The 16,575-nt window shown below is 37.2% G+C and overlaps 1 pseudogene; it reads left to right on the top strand.

Annotated features, from left to right (window-relative positions):
* The first annotated feature begins 11,115 nt into the window (after nt 1-11,115).
* LOC101294160 lies at nt 11,116-13,311 on the top strand (annotated as a pseudogene).
* The last annotated feature ends 3,264 nt before the right edge of the window (nt 13,312-16,575 follow it).

Raw genomic sequence — 16,575 nt, 5'->3', positions numbered from 1 at the left:
GACGCAAGCGACTGAAGCTGTTCTTTTGGTGAAGCGATCTTGAGCATATAGGAAAACATCCAGAGATCAAGTGAAGATTATAAGATTGTCCAAGATATTAATTAATTAATATTCAGATGTCCAGATAATATGAATGCAAAGGAAGGTTGTGCGACCAAAAGGAAAACATGACAGACTAAAGATTACATTGAGTCTGGCACTTCTAGAAAACATTAGTGTGATACTCACGCGCTGCAGTCTTCAAATTATTAAAGATAAATAGAGTTTTTGGGGGGCGGGGGGAGGCTTGACCCAGAAGCTGTGTGTGTTTTCATCATTCCCCAGGGTGCACATAGGCTTCTCTTCAGAACGTTTCATATCCTATTACATGCAGACTAACTCAAAATGCATATATAGTAATATAGATACGCAATCTGGTATAAGAAAGATAAAAGAGACGCATTAAAAATTTTAGTACTCATATGCAGTTAAGAATCATGGAGCAAAATGTACATTACTAAATAGTCTTCAAGTTTCACCAAAGCATGACTGAGAAAAATTCTTCTTCAGTGGAGAAACATTGCATATAAGATTATAAGCAATCCAAGAGAATAACCGATCAATAAAATTCACAATAAAATCAGTACTAGCTAGGTTACTCGATCATATATAGTTTTTTTTTGTTTTGTGTCTTTTTTTCTTTTTGTGGATATGTATCTATAAAGTTCACACTAATCGGCACTAGCTAGGTTACTCGATCAAATATAGTTTTTCTTTTCGTAGTCCTCCAATGTCAACCCGGTTTCATTTTTCAGCGTCACCATCACATTCAATTTCTCCATTCGTGCTCCCAGACCGATAAGCCTCATCAACGACGCGTCGGATTCGGTGCACCATCTCGTTAATCTCATCAAACGACACGCCGTCGTAAAATTTAATAAGGCGCCCAATGCAGGTTATCATCTTATTTACCACGCCAATATCGTCGTCGTCGATCATCATGAACACCCGATATTCCAGATCGTCGAACGTCGCCGTTCGGGAATCCAGATCCACGATCGGCAGTGTGCGATCGTCGGAGCAGTAGCAGGTTCGCGTCACGTCCCAGGTAACCGCGACGCTCATATGATAATCCTCCCGGAGGTTTCTTTTCCGGCTGGGCTCGCCGGCCTAGTCGCCGGAGACGGAGATGTGGTATAAAAAATCGTTTCGGGGTGGCGAAGCTTGCTGCATATTGAAAGAGCGAGAGTGATGACCAAACTAGGGTTTGCGAAAAATTGAGAAATTGGGAACACGACGATCGAATTAGGGGATTTCAGAAGATTGAGAAATTGGGAACGATGGAATTATAAGAGCGAATTGAGAAAGACGGTGTGCATCTATTCCTTTATAGGCGTCTTCGTAGCACGTTGTTTATCTACGCGTATTCATAACGGTTATATTTGTACGCGTATAACATGTATTTTTTACTCATTGGCGTATTCCAAATGAAATAAGGGTATTGGAAAAAGTACCTGGGTCGACCTTTGCCTACTAGGAATAGGAAATGGATGCGGGAGGCCTATAAATATTCCACACAAAAAAAAAATACAATATGTATCATATAGATTAAAATTAATTGATTTGATTCAAGTCTAAATCGCAAACCTTGTATTAGATGTAGTTCGGATGAATTGTTTTGCTAATCGTCGTCATATGACCAAACTGCCACATTGGATTTATTTCATTTTCTATCTTAGAACATCTTTAGTAATGTTTGCGATTTTGTGAGTAAGGTTATGGTGTATTAATGCATGACGTGCATCAATTTTTTCTTAAAGTTGTAAATTGAGTTATCAAATTAGTAATATTAGTCCTGAAAATGGTAAATAAATCCTTAAAATTGTAAATATTATTAGTTACAATATGAGTCCTTAAAGCTCTGGAATATTATAACTGTTTCGCGAGCTAAACATATGCTAGCTATTCCTTCCTATCGGCTTCACAAATAAGAACATATCATCGATCATCAATTCATAATCATATCGGAGTGTTCATGTAATGTTTAATTTCATGGAGTCATAAGTTTTGGACAATTACAGGTTCAATGTTAATTTACAGATACTATAGCTAATAACCAAAAGGTCTTACCTATTACCAAATACCAAAAGCAAAATCTTTGGTACTGTACCCAATTACTTTCAGTATTTACCTAATTAATCACAACATTCCAGTACAAAATTAGCTCTTCAGGAAAATTAAAAATAACAAGGAATTTGTTATGTCAGCTGATGTTATCATGACCATCTAAAGCCTTGTTGCAAAATAACTATTAAACACTTGGACTAACAAAGGGTTCTCTATCTAAGAAAATGGACTTGCATCATGATATCTTCTTTAAGGATAGTTTGAGCTTTTCAAAAAAAAAAAAAAATGAAGTGAAATTACAAATCATTTAATTAGCAACTTCTTATCAAATCAAGTGAAATAACGACTCAAGAACAAAAACCTACCAGAATCTTGCATTCAGGCAACAGGTGGTGTCTAATGGTCTTGTCGTCTTGGTTTGGTAGCTAGGTTATCACCCTCCCATCCAAAATACCTCTGTCCAGAAAATAATGTTGCTTTAACTTAGCTAAGTATGAGCCACGCTCTATGCTAAAAACATCATACCATCTGATAAGCTATCAGACGACATATGTTATGTCGTCTGAAATTTGACAAATCTGGAAGGTTTATGAACTTTATATTGTCTGGATAAAAGACCAACAACATTTAAATGTTAAGTGAAAGAAGAAAAATTGAATGATTTGTCGAATTAGATGTAGTGTGATACAACCATACACTGCATATAACCGTTGAACTACATAACCTACAACGACAAATATATCACATGTTGACAATTTAATGTCGTTTAATGTTATTAAAGTTAGAAAATTACTAGACTCTATGTTGTCTCAATTTAACTAATGATATATATATGTCGTCTGATGAGACACTTATGTCGTCTGATGAGACACTTATGTCGTCTGATAGTTCGTTTCACTTCACTTTTATCTTGTAGAGTATGATGACTTATGTCGTTTAATTGTCTATCAGACTTCACATTCTTATTTATATTCTTGTTGCTTATGTTGTGTGATTGTGAATTGAACTTCATATGTAACAAAAACTAAAAATAAAATGAACAAAGCACCACTTTATTTAATTTTAAGAATCCACTTCAATTACAAAATTATTTGAAGTGTAAAAATACATGTGTACAATAACAATACATTTGATTCTAATGTAAATATAACTCATGATCTCAGTGCTCGCCATTCATCACAGACAATTAATGCTCCCAAAAATTCACTATGCCATTTCCTGCATCAGGCAACACCCATCAGGCGACACAAACAAAATTAAGTATGGTTCAGGGCTTCGGGGCGACACATTTTTTTTTGTGTCGATGGAATATAGACTTAGACAATACTAATTTTCTTTGAAAAAAAGGTATGTGTTTGGGACAATATATATATGTTGGTGAAGAAAGATGTCTGATTTAGTCTCAACTGTCAAAATGAAAGTTACATTCGAACAACACTTATAGGTCGTCTAGCTATGAAGGTTATCTTTTCTCAACTTTTGGAGAGATTTTCAAATTGACCAATACTTGTGTGAAAATTTTACTCATGTTAATCCAACAACATTTATGTGTTGTATGATATTGAATTTTATTGAATTGACAACTTGTGTGAAAATTTTATTTGATTATGTTAATAAGACAACATTTATGTGTTGGCTGATATTGAATTGACAACTTGTGTGAAAATTTTACTTAATTATGTTAATCCGATAACATTTATGTGTTGTATGATATTGAAATTTTTATGAATTGACAACTTGTGTGAAAATTTTACTTAATTATGTTAATAAGACAACATTTATGTGTTAGCTGATACTGAAATTTAGTAATTTCTGACTTTGGAGGTAAACCCTAGTCTTTTAACTTAGGAGTAAATGCTTGTGACACCCTGTAGTTTACACCTAAAATCAGTTTTGTCCCTCACTTCTTTTTTTAAACTGGTATACCCCTATACTTTGAATTCTCGACTGATTTATCCTTTTCCCAGCTGGTTATGACTGTGACATGCTCATTAACAATGCTTGTGAGAGCTTCAATGGTTGGGTTTTGAGAGCAAGGTCTAAGCCCCCTATTACTATGCTAGAAGAGATAAGAGTGAAGGGTTATTTAGACTGTTAATGAGCATGTCACAGTCATAACCAGCTGGGAAAATGACAAATCAGTCGAGAATTCAAAGTATAGGGGTATACCAGTTTAAAAAAAAAGTGAGGGACAAAACTGATTTTAGGTGTAAACTATAGGGTGTCACAAGTATTTACTCCTTTAACTTATTAGGTGGATTCCTCCAAACCATTTGATTTTGCAGACAAATTTTTTTGTTAACAAGACAACATTTATGTGTTGGCTGATACTGGAATAGTGTAATTTCTAACTTTGGAGGTAAACGAAACCCTAGCCTTAATTTTAACTTAGGTGGATTCCCTCCAAACTATTTCATTTTGCAAACAAATTTTTTTTTAATAGGACAACATTTATGTGTTGTCTTATAATTACTTTTTAGTTTCTGAAATACCTTTGGAGGGAATACCCTCAACAATTGAGTTTAGTTCCCCCTAACATTTGATTTTGTAGCTAGACAAATTAATGTTAGTGTGTTAGGGCGACATCTATGTATAAGGAAAAGAGGCGCAATTCTTGAAAAAAAAACCCAATTCTAAATTATTTGAAATTTGAATACCAAATTTTTAAATCTTGGCTGTTGGTTTGGGTATTAAAGGAAAGGAGGGGGCTGACTTCAGTCAAAAGCCATTATGGGTGTTGACCCGTTCTTCTCTCCCTCTCCTCTCGACATCGCCTGCGTCAGTGGTGTCCTCCGCCTGACGCCGCCGTCTCCAGCCACCGCACACCGCGAGACCACCATCAAAACGTCCGACTTCCTCTTCTCTACCTAACCCAACCCTTAAATCGTTTGTAGAGCCATAGATGAGAAAGATCGATGGAGGAGGAACCCGGTTGTCTTCTCGGAATTCCGGCGTTTTCGGCCACTATCTGGTTGGTCGATGGTAAAGTCTTTCTCCTTCTCAATTCCCCCTTCCTTTCTGTGCTGTTGTTTCTCTAACTCGTGCCCTAATCGGAGATATCCCTAATTCTGTTTTTTCGGTGAGTCTCCGGCGAGGTTTTCTGGCGTCGTTCTTCCCCTTCTCGAATTCGTCTCATCTTTCTGAATACCAAACCAACACCGAGGATGCTATAAGGGCTGTTGTTGTTGTGTTGGGAGTAAACTCGAACCTAAAATCCGATGAGTGTGTAGCTTTTAGGTGAAGCCCAGTCGCTCCTTGGAGGGATTTAAGAGCAGCAATCGTGGTTTGGGATTGGAACAGAGGCTCGAATTCCTAATCAGGGACTCTGGTCGGTCTTCAAAATTCGTCTTCAAAAGGTAAAACATTCGTCTTTGTGATTGCTGCTTGGTTTATGATATTTGGGGTGTTGTTATGAAGACTGACTTGATCGTTATGTTACATGCATTGGAAAATCGAGCTAGCAGAAGTTTCAGGTATAGTTTTTGAGCGGATTTGGAGGTAAGGATTACAATTTGAATTGAGTTGTGGCTGATTTCATTGTCTTTGGTGCTATATGTCGATAACTTGGTATTTAGAAGAATACAGGGAGGTTATGGTAAATTTCCGGCAAGTGGCTTGTAAAAAAGGGGCTTCTTGTTTGGTCAATATTGAGGACAACAGATCTAGCCTCAGAGAGGAAACATGAAGATATTAGATTTATGCCTTTTCTTATGTTGTAATTTATTTGAAAGTGTATACAAATTGTACAATTTTGTATACTAATTGTACAGTACATTCGATTTAAATCAAAAGAAGGCATCTATTGTATGTAGCTCAATCTCATTCATACGATAGACAAATGTCGCCTGAAAATGTCGAAAGCCTAAAAGATATCACGTAGTGAAAGCTTAAAGCATATCAGACGACAGATACCTATTGTCTTAAAGAGACCAAATGAAAAAAGAAAAATATACATTGCCTGAATATCATTCACCCAATGCATATGTGTCATCGTACTACGTCTAGACCAGAAACAACATCAATAGTGTGTCGTGTGGGTTCATCCAACAACACATAAATATAGCGTGGAAAAGTTTAAATTCTAATTCATCAAGTATATGTTGCCTGTAGTATTTTCAGATGATGTTTAAATGTCATCTTTAAACAAATTAACCTACACATATATGTTGTTGTAAGGCGTATTTCTCTCTCTCGCAATTATAAGGCGACACAAAGAGCTGTGTCGCCTCACGGCAAAAAAAAAAATACGTCGCCTTCTAGCATGTCGTTGTTTAAACTATCAGAAGACATATATACCGTGTCGTCTTATCTCAATTCATGGGACACAAAATGAAAAAAGTCTTCAGTCGCCTGAGGTTCTAATAGGCGACACAACATTTGTGTCGTCGAAGAACCTCATCAACGACATGCTAGAAGGCGACACTTACGATTTTTATCAGGCGACACAAATGTTGTGTCACCTGATGCAAAAAATGGCATAGTGATTATTTGTTGTTGTGTTATTTGGGTCAGCCTCACCAGGATTTCCTTGAGTATTTGGGTAGGCAGCTGCAATAATGTATGCATTTTAAGATCTGAACTGAGGGGAATCAACTACGAAAAGGAAATAAAATAAAAAAACAGCATTGTACCTACTAACTATACTAATTTTCTCATTTGTTGTGTTCTATAAACCTTGAACATGTACCACGCTGCAAGAACTTCATTGATTTGTCCTTGTCAAAATGAGAACCTAAACAAACAAGCCAATAAATAGAAACTTAAATAAGTGATACAATGTCAGAGACTCAAAACTACATTTAGAAGTCAACTAGAAACACACAGAAGCAAAGCAGCCAATATCAAATGGTATCAACTTGGCAAATACATATGTGGGGTACTTTATTCTTTGAGTTTCTCAAATTCGATATGGAGTACTTTATTCTTTGACATATCATAGTAGACTGGGTAGTAATTAGAGGCATGTGAGTTCATGACATAGATTGAGTCAGCAAGCATGAGTAGTTCATTAGCTGGTCTTACTTAAACATTAAAGCTAGAGTAGCTAATTTGAACCCCCAAACTAAATTAGAAAGAAAAACAGTAGAAGTGGAAACATGAGATCAAAAACATATATCTGAACTCTGTCATAGTCTATACTTACCTGAAAATATGTCTGCGTTTCCAATTATTATCATGAAGATCTCTTGCAATTACTTCCTACACTAGGGGTGCTTTGAGTAATCCTGAAGAGCCAAAAAAAAATGAATGAATGAGAACAAGTTCATTAAATAATAACATATAGATAGTGCATATATGCAGGCAATAACAAAGAGTTATAAGATCATTAAGTCCAAGTCTTACTAGGATCACAGCCAAATGCTCATTAAACGTTACGATCTAAACTGAGGATCATAGCCAAATGCTAGAGTATCATCCAATAATTGTAATTGTATGAACAAATGATTACCATTCAATTGTCTAAGAAACACAAGCTGCTCACCAAGCTTGAAATGATGCTTTGAAGCACATGTGTACAAAAAGCTATCAGTTCAAAGAGAAACTATAGTTCTTATAACAAAATATTAGATTGGTGTCTTGTTCAGCAAAGTTACAAAACATGAACAATTGGTTTAGTTAAGAGAAATAAGACAATCAATGATGGTACACAACTATCTACATGAACATAAGTATGGTTATTGTAAGGAGAACCATGGTTATATAAAAGGGACATTTCTGTATAATCAATGCATTATCTTTATACACAATAAAAGATTCATATCAATATCTCTGAACTCAAACTTCTCAGAATTACAACATAGGTTTTGAGTTTTGCTTCAAGTATACTACAGAAGATAGCAATGCATTCTAACAAAAATGCATTGCTCATGACATGGACCTATATATCAGTCATTACTCATTAGTAAATAGAACAGAAAAGATGAAACTATTACATGGTGATGAATAGCAACAAGGAGGAAGAGTTTTGTTATACCGAATAATGAACTAATAAGCAAATCCTACCGCAAAATGAAAGAAACCTTTTCACAACATATGTACTCGATTAGATCATAATCTCCCGTGTAATTCTATTGTTAAAATTGAAATCAATACCACAATATGGCTGAGCATTATCCATGATAATCTCAAAAAGCTTATCAATAACTCCTTCTAAAGCATTAGCTTCAATACCACTCCCAACAAATTCAAAATTCTCTGAAGAGAAAAGATGCATAGGGTGTTGTGCTAAATGGAACAAATTGGAACAAGGGGTTGCTAAGAGTGAGTTTAGGTTGTATTTTGGAAGATGCGAGATGGGTTCAATTGGGGTCCTAGCATATCCATATGTATAAAAATTTAGCATAGGCCTCTCATGGAAGCATAGGCTTCTCAAGGAAGCAAAAGAATCGAAATCAACTCTCTCTCTCCCCCGAAAAATGAACTAAATGCCTAAACTGTTGTAACTCAATGGCATCTTAAAATTGAAATCAAACTATCAAAGGTGATAATGGCATCACATCCTCTCAGTAAAGAGTACATAAAACACAACATAATCAAACGCAATCCAACAAAGCTAAAGCGATATTGACCTCCTATCACGTCCAGGTCCAAAGCCGCCATTGGGACTCCCCTCTCCGGCCATCGTAGCCTTCATCTTCCCTCCTGGACCGCTTAAATGGAGGCGGCGGAGACCTCCAAGGCGGCGACGGCGACTATTGTGCCGAAAACGTCACCGTCTAAGGAGAAGATGTGGGAGAGACGAAAGAGAGAGAGAGAGAGAGAGAGAGAGAGAGAGAGAGAGAGAGAGAGAGCGGCTGAGTGGGAAATGAGGCATTTTGGGTGCTAGGGTTTCCTACCATTCTATTTATACTTTTACTGGTAGAATGTCGATTTTGCCCCAATTACCAACCTTTATCCTCTAACCCCTAACCCCTAAATTCAATTTTCCTATTATAGTTTCCTATTAATTTATAAGAAATAGTTTTGATATTTTAAATGTTTATCAAACAACATGTATATGTAGTATGAGTTTATTGAAAAATGATCAATCTAACGTTGACTGTATCGACGGAGACCCGAACAATGTCGAAAATGTCTGAATTTTGTACCATGGCTATGTTTCGCTATCATGATAATATCCAATACTCAAACTTCAATTTTTTAAGATTTAGTCATCTCAATCATAACGAGCCTACTCATATGCTATAAGATGCATGTTTACTAGGTTATACCTAAATGTGTATCTTTATAAGCCAAATGTATGAACGAAATTTAATTTATAAAATTTGACCGTACGATGTGATCAAAATAGTTAAATATGGATACTATAGAAAGTTTACCTATTTTTGATAATGTTTAGGTCTCGATCGCATGGGTTAACTTTCTTATGATTCTCTATATGGGGTACTACACTATCGATTTGTAAAAGTGCCTGAATTTTCACATGGATTAGTTTCGGCAATACCAAAGGAGAGTTTGCGTTTTGATGAATCGAATATATAAGTTTTGGGCGGAGTAGATAAGAGTGTTTCCATTTTGATAATTATGTTGACTTTTTCAAGTATTAATCAGACAACATGTATATGTAGTCTGAGTTTATTGAAGAATAATCTATCTAACGTTGACTGCATCAACCGAGACTCGAACATTATCGAAAGTGTCTGAATTTTGTACCATGGCTATGTTTCGCTATCATGATAATATCCAATACTCAAACTTCAATTATTTAAGTTTCAGTCATATCAATTATAACGAGTCGACTAATATTCTATAAGACGTTTATTAGATTATACATAAACGTGTATCTTTATAAGCCAACTGTATAGACGAAATATAATTTGCAAAATTTGACCGTACGATGTGATCACAATAGTTAAATATGGATATGGTAAAAAACTTACCAATTTTCGATAACGTTTGGGTCTCGATCGTATGAATCAAATTTATTTACGTTTAAACTTCTCTATGGGGAGCTATATAATCGGTTTATAAACGTGTCTAAATTTTCTCATGGATTAGTTTCGCAAGTACTCAATGAGAGTCCTAGCATTCACAAATAAAAAAAATAAATTCGGCCGGAGGAGATAAGAGCGTTTCCGTATAGATAATAGGTATATCGTTTGTTGACCAATTTCGGATCTCTTACAACGACATATTTATGTCGTCTGAGTCACACAAACTCTTACAACCACATATTTATGTCGTCTGAGTCACACAAAGAAGTAGCGCCCTATTTCGTAAAGAGCGGGAAAATTTCTCTAAGGGTGGGAAAACTTCCGTGTGCCAATTGAAAATTTAAGGTTTCTGAAAGATAAGCACATTAAAACTCGCACAGGGAAGTTTGAATTGAAAATTTCAGTTTGTTTCAGACAACATATATTTGTCGTCTCCAGAAGTAAATTAAAAGAGCTGAAAACCCGATTTGGACAGCCTTCCTCACACAACATATATATGAGGTCTCAATTTTCAGCTAAAAATGAGAATTTCTGGGTTTGTTGACACCACACCTATATGTCGTATGATTTTTTACAAACCTAGAAAAAATGAACTAGCCTCTAAAAATATTGAAGCAGGATGTCATTGTGACGACTTTTACATTTTATGTCATCTAAAAAACCACAAAAATCATCAGACGACACTTGTTTAAAATGCTGCTTTATATGTCATGCCTCTTGTGTCGTCTGATGATGTTATTGGCATAGTGACGATTTTTCTTTATGCTACAAACATAATCAAGGGGAAAAGGTAAAACATGCAACCATGGCAAGCATTTTCAGTAGCAAGAGTTTCAATGTATTATTTGTTTTTTTGGCAAAAGCAAGAATTCAATGTATAGATAGATAGATGTTCAACACACGTAACCAAAACAGAAAAATTCATAGCATTGAAAAAAAAAAAACAGAAAATTCATGCAGAAAGACTTTTTGTTATGTTCTTCTTTTTTTATCACGCACAAAGACTCATCAGACTCAGTGTCGTGGATAATGACAAAGGAAGAAAGCGATCCACAAGGAAAATAGAAATTACAAGATGGAGCTGAACTCATCAGACTTGGTACCGTGGATAATGAGTGGCCTACTCTTCCAGCAAAGAAAATCATCATCCTATGTATTATGCACCAAGAGTCAAGTGCATACGTATTATGCTCCATGCTTTCAACCTGTTGAATATTCGAACGCTTTTGCTACACTTCTATCCAAATTTCAATCGCTAAGTCATATGGTGTGCTTGAATCTTGTCATCGATCATCATCCAGTTCCTTATATAAAGTTATGAACACTACTAGACTAGAATGTGGCTAGCTCCTAGCTCTCAATCTTTACTAAAGAGATGATGCTTTAGATTTGGGCAGTAGTGATTGCATTTCTTGCTGGTTTTTATGTCCTGCAACCATGGAAAAGCAAGAAGGAGAGGTTACCTCCTGGTCCAAGAGGGTTTCCTATTTTCGGAAGCCTCAACTTGTTAGGGGAGTTTCCTTACAAGGACCTGCACAGACTAGCTCAAAAGTATGGGGATATCATGCACATGTGTTTAGGCCTCATATCTGCCATCGTCGTCTCCTCCCCTCGAGCAGTCGAGCTCTTCCTCAAGACCCACGACCTTGTTTTCGCAAGCAGGCCACCTCACGAAGCCTTAAAGCACCTCTCTTTCGGGAAAAGAATGTGAGCTTTTCCAAGTATGGCTCTTACTGGCGTGACATGCGCAAGATGTGCACCCTCGAGTTGCTCAGCAACCACAAGATCAATTCTTTCAAGGAAATGAGGAGAGAAGAGGTTACCCTTTTGATAGAGTCCATTAAAGGAGCAGCTGCAACCAGCTACCAACTAGTCAATCTCAGCGCTAGCTAAGGTGTCATCTGTTAGTACTGATATGAGTTGCAAGATAGTGTTTGGGAAGAAATATGCAGACAAGGAATTCGACAACAAAGGTTTCAAGTCTGTGATCCAACAAGGCATGCAATTTGCAGCTGCACCGAACTTGGGAGATTACATCCGTTGTATTGCTCCACTTGATCTGCAAGGGTTCACTAAGCGCATGAAGGCTGTTAGCAAGGTGTTCAATGAGTTTTTCGAGAAGATCATTGATGAACATCTTCAATCGAAGGATGAGGGAAAGACGAAGGACTTTGTATTGCTCCACTTGATCTGCAAGGGTTCACTAAGCGCATGAAGGCTGTTAGCAAGGTGTTCGATGAGTTTTTCGAGAAGATCATTGATGAACATCTTCAATCGAAGGATGAGGGAAAGACGAAGGACTTTGTTGATGTAATGATTAGTTTTATGGGGACTCGATCAAGAATCTAAATACCTAATTGAACGTTCCAACATCAAAGCAATCATGTTGGTAAGTAACTAGCTAGCTATGCATCTTTCATGTCCAAACTAGTAGTCATTTTTTTGAAGTACTTGCCCATAGACTTGCTTCATCATATGTACTCTTGATTATTTCACGTTTGCTTTACAGACCACAGACTATAGTACCAAAGGAATTTTACTCAGTATTTTCACTTCAATATTCTCTTCCTTTTACTCTTTCAAGATATGTCACACTGCGAAGTATCATAGAAAGTCTGCTTCGATCTAAGAATGACTAATAATTTATCGGCAGGACATGCTGGCGGGCTCGATGGACACATCAGTGACAACAGTTAAGTGGGCCCTCTTTGAACTCATAAAGCATCCACAACTAATGAAGAAGGTCCAAAATGAGATTGAAAATGTTGTGGGTATGGAGAGAATGGTGGAGGATCAGACCTGGAGAAGCTGGAGTACCTGGACATGGTAGTGAAAGAAACCTTGAGGCTACATCCAGTGGCACCATTGTTGCTTCCCTATGCATCCACTGAGGATTGCTCTGTTAATGGCTTCCACATACCCAAAAAATCGCGTATTATCATAAACGTGTATGCAATTGGAAGAGACCCTAATGCTTGGACCGATGCAGAGGAGTTCATACCCGAAAGGTTTGTAGGGAGTAATATAGACATGAGGGGGAACCATTTTCAGCTTATTCCATTCGGGTCTGGTCGTAGAGGTTGCCCTGGAATTCGATCAGTTGGGGCTAGTTGTGGTCAAGCTTGTGTTGGCACAACTTCTGCATTGTTTCAACTGGGAACTTCCTGATGGTTTGTTGCCAAGTGAGTTGGACATGACAGAGGAATTTGGTCTATCAGTTCCACGAGCCAACCATATGTTGGCTATTCCTTCTTATCGCCTTCACAAGTAGGAACATAATATCAATCAACATAATCATATTATAATGTTTCTGTAATGTTTTTGGTTTCATCAATTTTGGGACAAGTCAGGTTTGATGTTAATAGATACTATAGGTAATAAACAAAAAGTCTTAGCAATTACCAGAAGCAAAATGTTTGGTACCATAAATATTTTCAGTATTCACCCAAATTTTAGTTACAATATTCCAGGTAAGAAAGAAAAAGTTACAACACTAATTCTTCAGGGACAAAACTTAGAAATGAACATTTACCTGGGATATGTATAATGAGTTTGTCTGAGTTTATAAGTGCTTCTCCACAACTTAGAAAAATTACCACCTAGATCAAGATAAACAAGATTCAATATTCATATGCTACAACCTACACATGTTTTTGTTGTTATGAAACCATTGCCAAACATTTTTTTTCTTTAAGTATATACCTAGGATGTTTGCGTGGGGTGTCAACTCTCCTAAAGGAAGATAACTACTACACCGGAAAAGTCACTACACATCCCTCCATTCTTGTATTGTATTGAAAATAGAAAGACCAAAACAAATCTAAAGAGGGGGAGACATTGGCCAAAACTCCTCCCTAGATAGTGAAAAGACGAACAACTCTGAAGCATGCAATAGTATAGCAGCACAGCTAGAATAAGATATGTTGGCAGCCTTGGTAAATTTAGAAAAGACCTCATGCAAACGCTAGCCACAAGTAGCAGAAAATATAAGCAAACATGAATACAATATAAACTATATCTAGTGAACTGCCGAGATTCGATCGAGTTCTTTCCTGTTTCGGTAGAGATTCTGAATCTGCCGCTCACCTTGTTGACAGATGAAGCCATTGAGAAAGTGGAGTGGACGTCGGGTCATGTCGAGTAGGTTGACAAGTTGAACATCAAGAAGGGAACCAAGGCTATGGTGCGGATCTCCATAAGTTGTGTGTTCCAGTGATGGAAGCTTTCTAAACTGTGCCTTATGAATTCGGTGTAGCTAGGTTTTTAGTGATGTTTCAATTCAGGTATGACATTATTGTTTGCTTCTACAGTGTTTGTGGTTTGTTAGAGCACTATGAGTCCGGCTGCGGTGGAGGACCAGTTCTGAAACTTAAGCCCATCGAGATTGAGTCGATGAAAACACCTTTTTTGACTTTGGAGGGGCGGCTAGGGTTTCGTTAGAGACAACTAGGGTTTCGGGCTTCCCTAAACCTAACTCTAGTTTGTGTTTGATGAAGCTAGGTTTCCTATGCAGCGGATCATCTTCTGGTAATCCGTTTGCAGAGAGTGAGGTCGTCAACCTGTTTGCTGCATCAGGCTCAACAGATTTGGCTGAAAGTGGGATCCCTAATCTGTCGTTCTATATCCTTGGTATTTCCGCCTTTGAACTTGTAGCGCAATTGGCACATTTCTGATTCCCCCCCCCCCTCCAACTTCAACTATTGCAATGGCTTTTGTGGTACCAGTAGAGAAAGTGATCACAATGCTCTCGGGGGTTAAGCATGATCCACAGATAGCGCTTGGTGCATATGGTACAAGAGGTAAGGGTGAGGATTCTGAAACGAAAACGAATGAACAATTGGCAATGGTTCCATTCGAGTTAGCTTTTTCACCTAAAATGGCTTTGGAGTATTTAGGGGGTCAGATCATTAAGTCACCAACCAAAAACCAGAAGGTTGGTCGCCCTCGTGGTTCTCAGAACAAGAAGAAACTGAGGAGGTCAATCTTTGGAAAATAGTGACAAGGACTAGTCCTCTAAAAGGAAAGAAGAGGAAGTTTGGTGCTAAGAGCCTATGAAGGTTCTGTAGGTGGGGCAATCATCTAGTGGTTCGGTTATCGAAGGTTCAGTGATGGATGAACTGGTTATTTTAAATAAGTTAGCTATGTCTAATAGGTCTTGGTTCTGGTTGGTTCTGGTTGGTTCTGGTTGGTTCTAAAGTTTTGAGGTGATTTTCTTAGAGTTTGCAATATTAAGATTGCCTAGGGTAGCTGTTAGTCAAAAAGTCACCATCAAGTATAAGGGGTACAAATAATAATATAAGGATTAAGAAAAGTTGTCGAACCCATGAGGATTGGATTCATTTCACTAGTTAAGGTGTTAACCTTAAGAGAGCTAGAATGTGCAAATGTACAATCACAAACCTAAACACACAAGGAAATCTAGGCTCATGGTGAGTATGTGTAACATGGAGTAATGATTTGATTGGGTTTTTGAAGTAGTTAACTAAACTAAATTAAATGCTTAAATGTAAACTAAATTACTCTAAACTAAACTAGTGGTCTAATGAATGTTGTTAGGATTTGAATTGTCTACCACTAACCTCTCTTGTAAATATTAATGCAAATCAATATGAATGATGTTAAGCTAATCAACCAATTTCTCTCCTTACATCCCTCTCAGATATGACAATGGACATGCTCCTTTTGTGGTATCAAACAACCCCACTCAGATGTAATACTTAACTACTTAAGTCATGCATTTCAATCTGGTTAGGCATCTAATGCATTACTTTAAGTGCATAAAGTTTGGATATGAAGAAACTATGCAAACCAACCAAGCTTATCTCTAAGTGATTGTAATTCACAACCCCTACATGCACACCTAGTGTGTTTTCATGCTCTAACATTCAAAGCTTACCAAGCTCTAAACATTATCATGTCATGACAAACACACATACTCAAAGTGGTAAATTCTAAGCATATGCATTCAACTCTTGAACTAGCATGTAGGAATGTTAACTAAAATTGCATCAAATCATAAAGCATCAATCTATACAAGATTGGTTAGGGCTTTCAACCCTAACCCCAACAACGTACTACTCACTCATAATTACATAAACAAACTCCATAATCAAATTAAACATCAAAATAGATCTAGAGTTTAAGGGAGAAAGTTCGCTTAGTGGTGTGTTGATTGATCTCCAAGCTCACGTCTTGGTAGTGGTGGTGATGATGGTGATTTCCTCTCCTTCTTGCTCTTGATGATTTGATGATAAGAGATGGTGAAGCTTGATCTATGTTTTGTGTGAATAGGTGGAGTGGATGGAGAAAATGGTATAGATAAGAGAATGGAGAAATATATGGTGTAGTGGTGGTGGTGGTGTTAATGGAGGTTTGGGTAAGATATGGTGGTGGTGATGGAGGAGATGGAGTAGATTGGGGGAGGAAGAGGAAGAAGATGGGTTTGGATTTTGGGAGATGAAGATGGAGGTGCATGTGTGGTGGAGAGAAAGTAGAAAAAGGTGAAATGGGTGAGTGGGTGAATGGTGGTTTTGNG

This window comes from Fragaria vesca, linkage group LG3 (assembly GCF_000184155.1).
Source record: "Fragaria vesca subsp. vesca linkage group LG3, FraVesHawaii_1.0, whole genome shotgun sequence".
Taxonomy (NCBI): Eukaryota; Viridiplantae; Streptophyta; class Magnoliopsida; order Rosales; family Rosaceae; genus Fragaria; species Fragaria vesca.
This window is presented reverse-complemented; position numbering and strand designations above follow the sequence as displayed.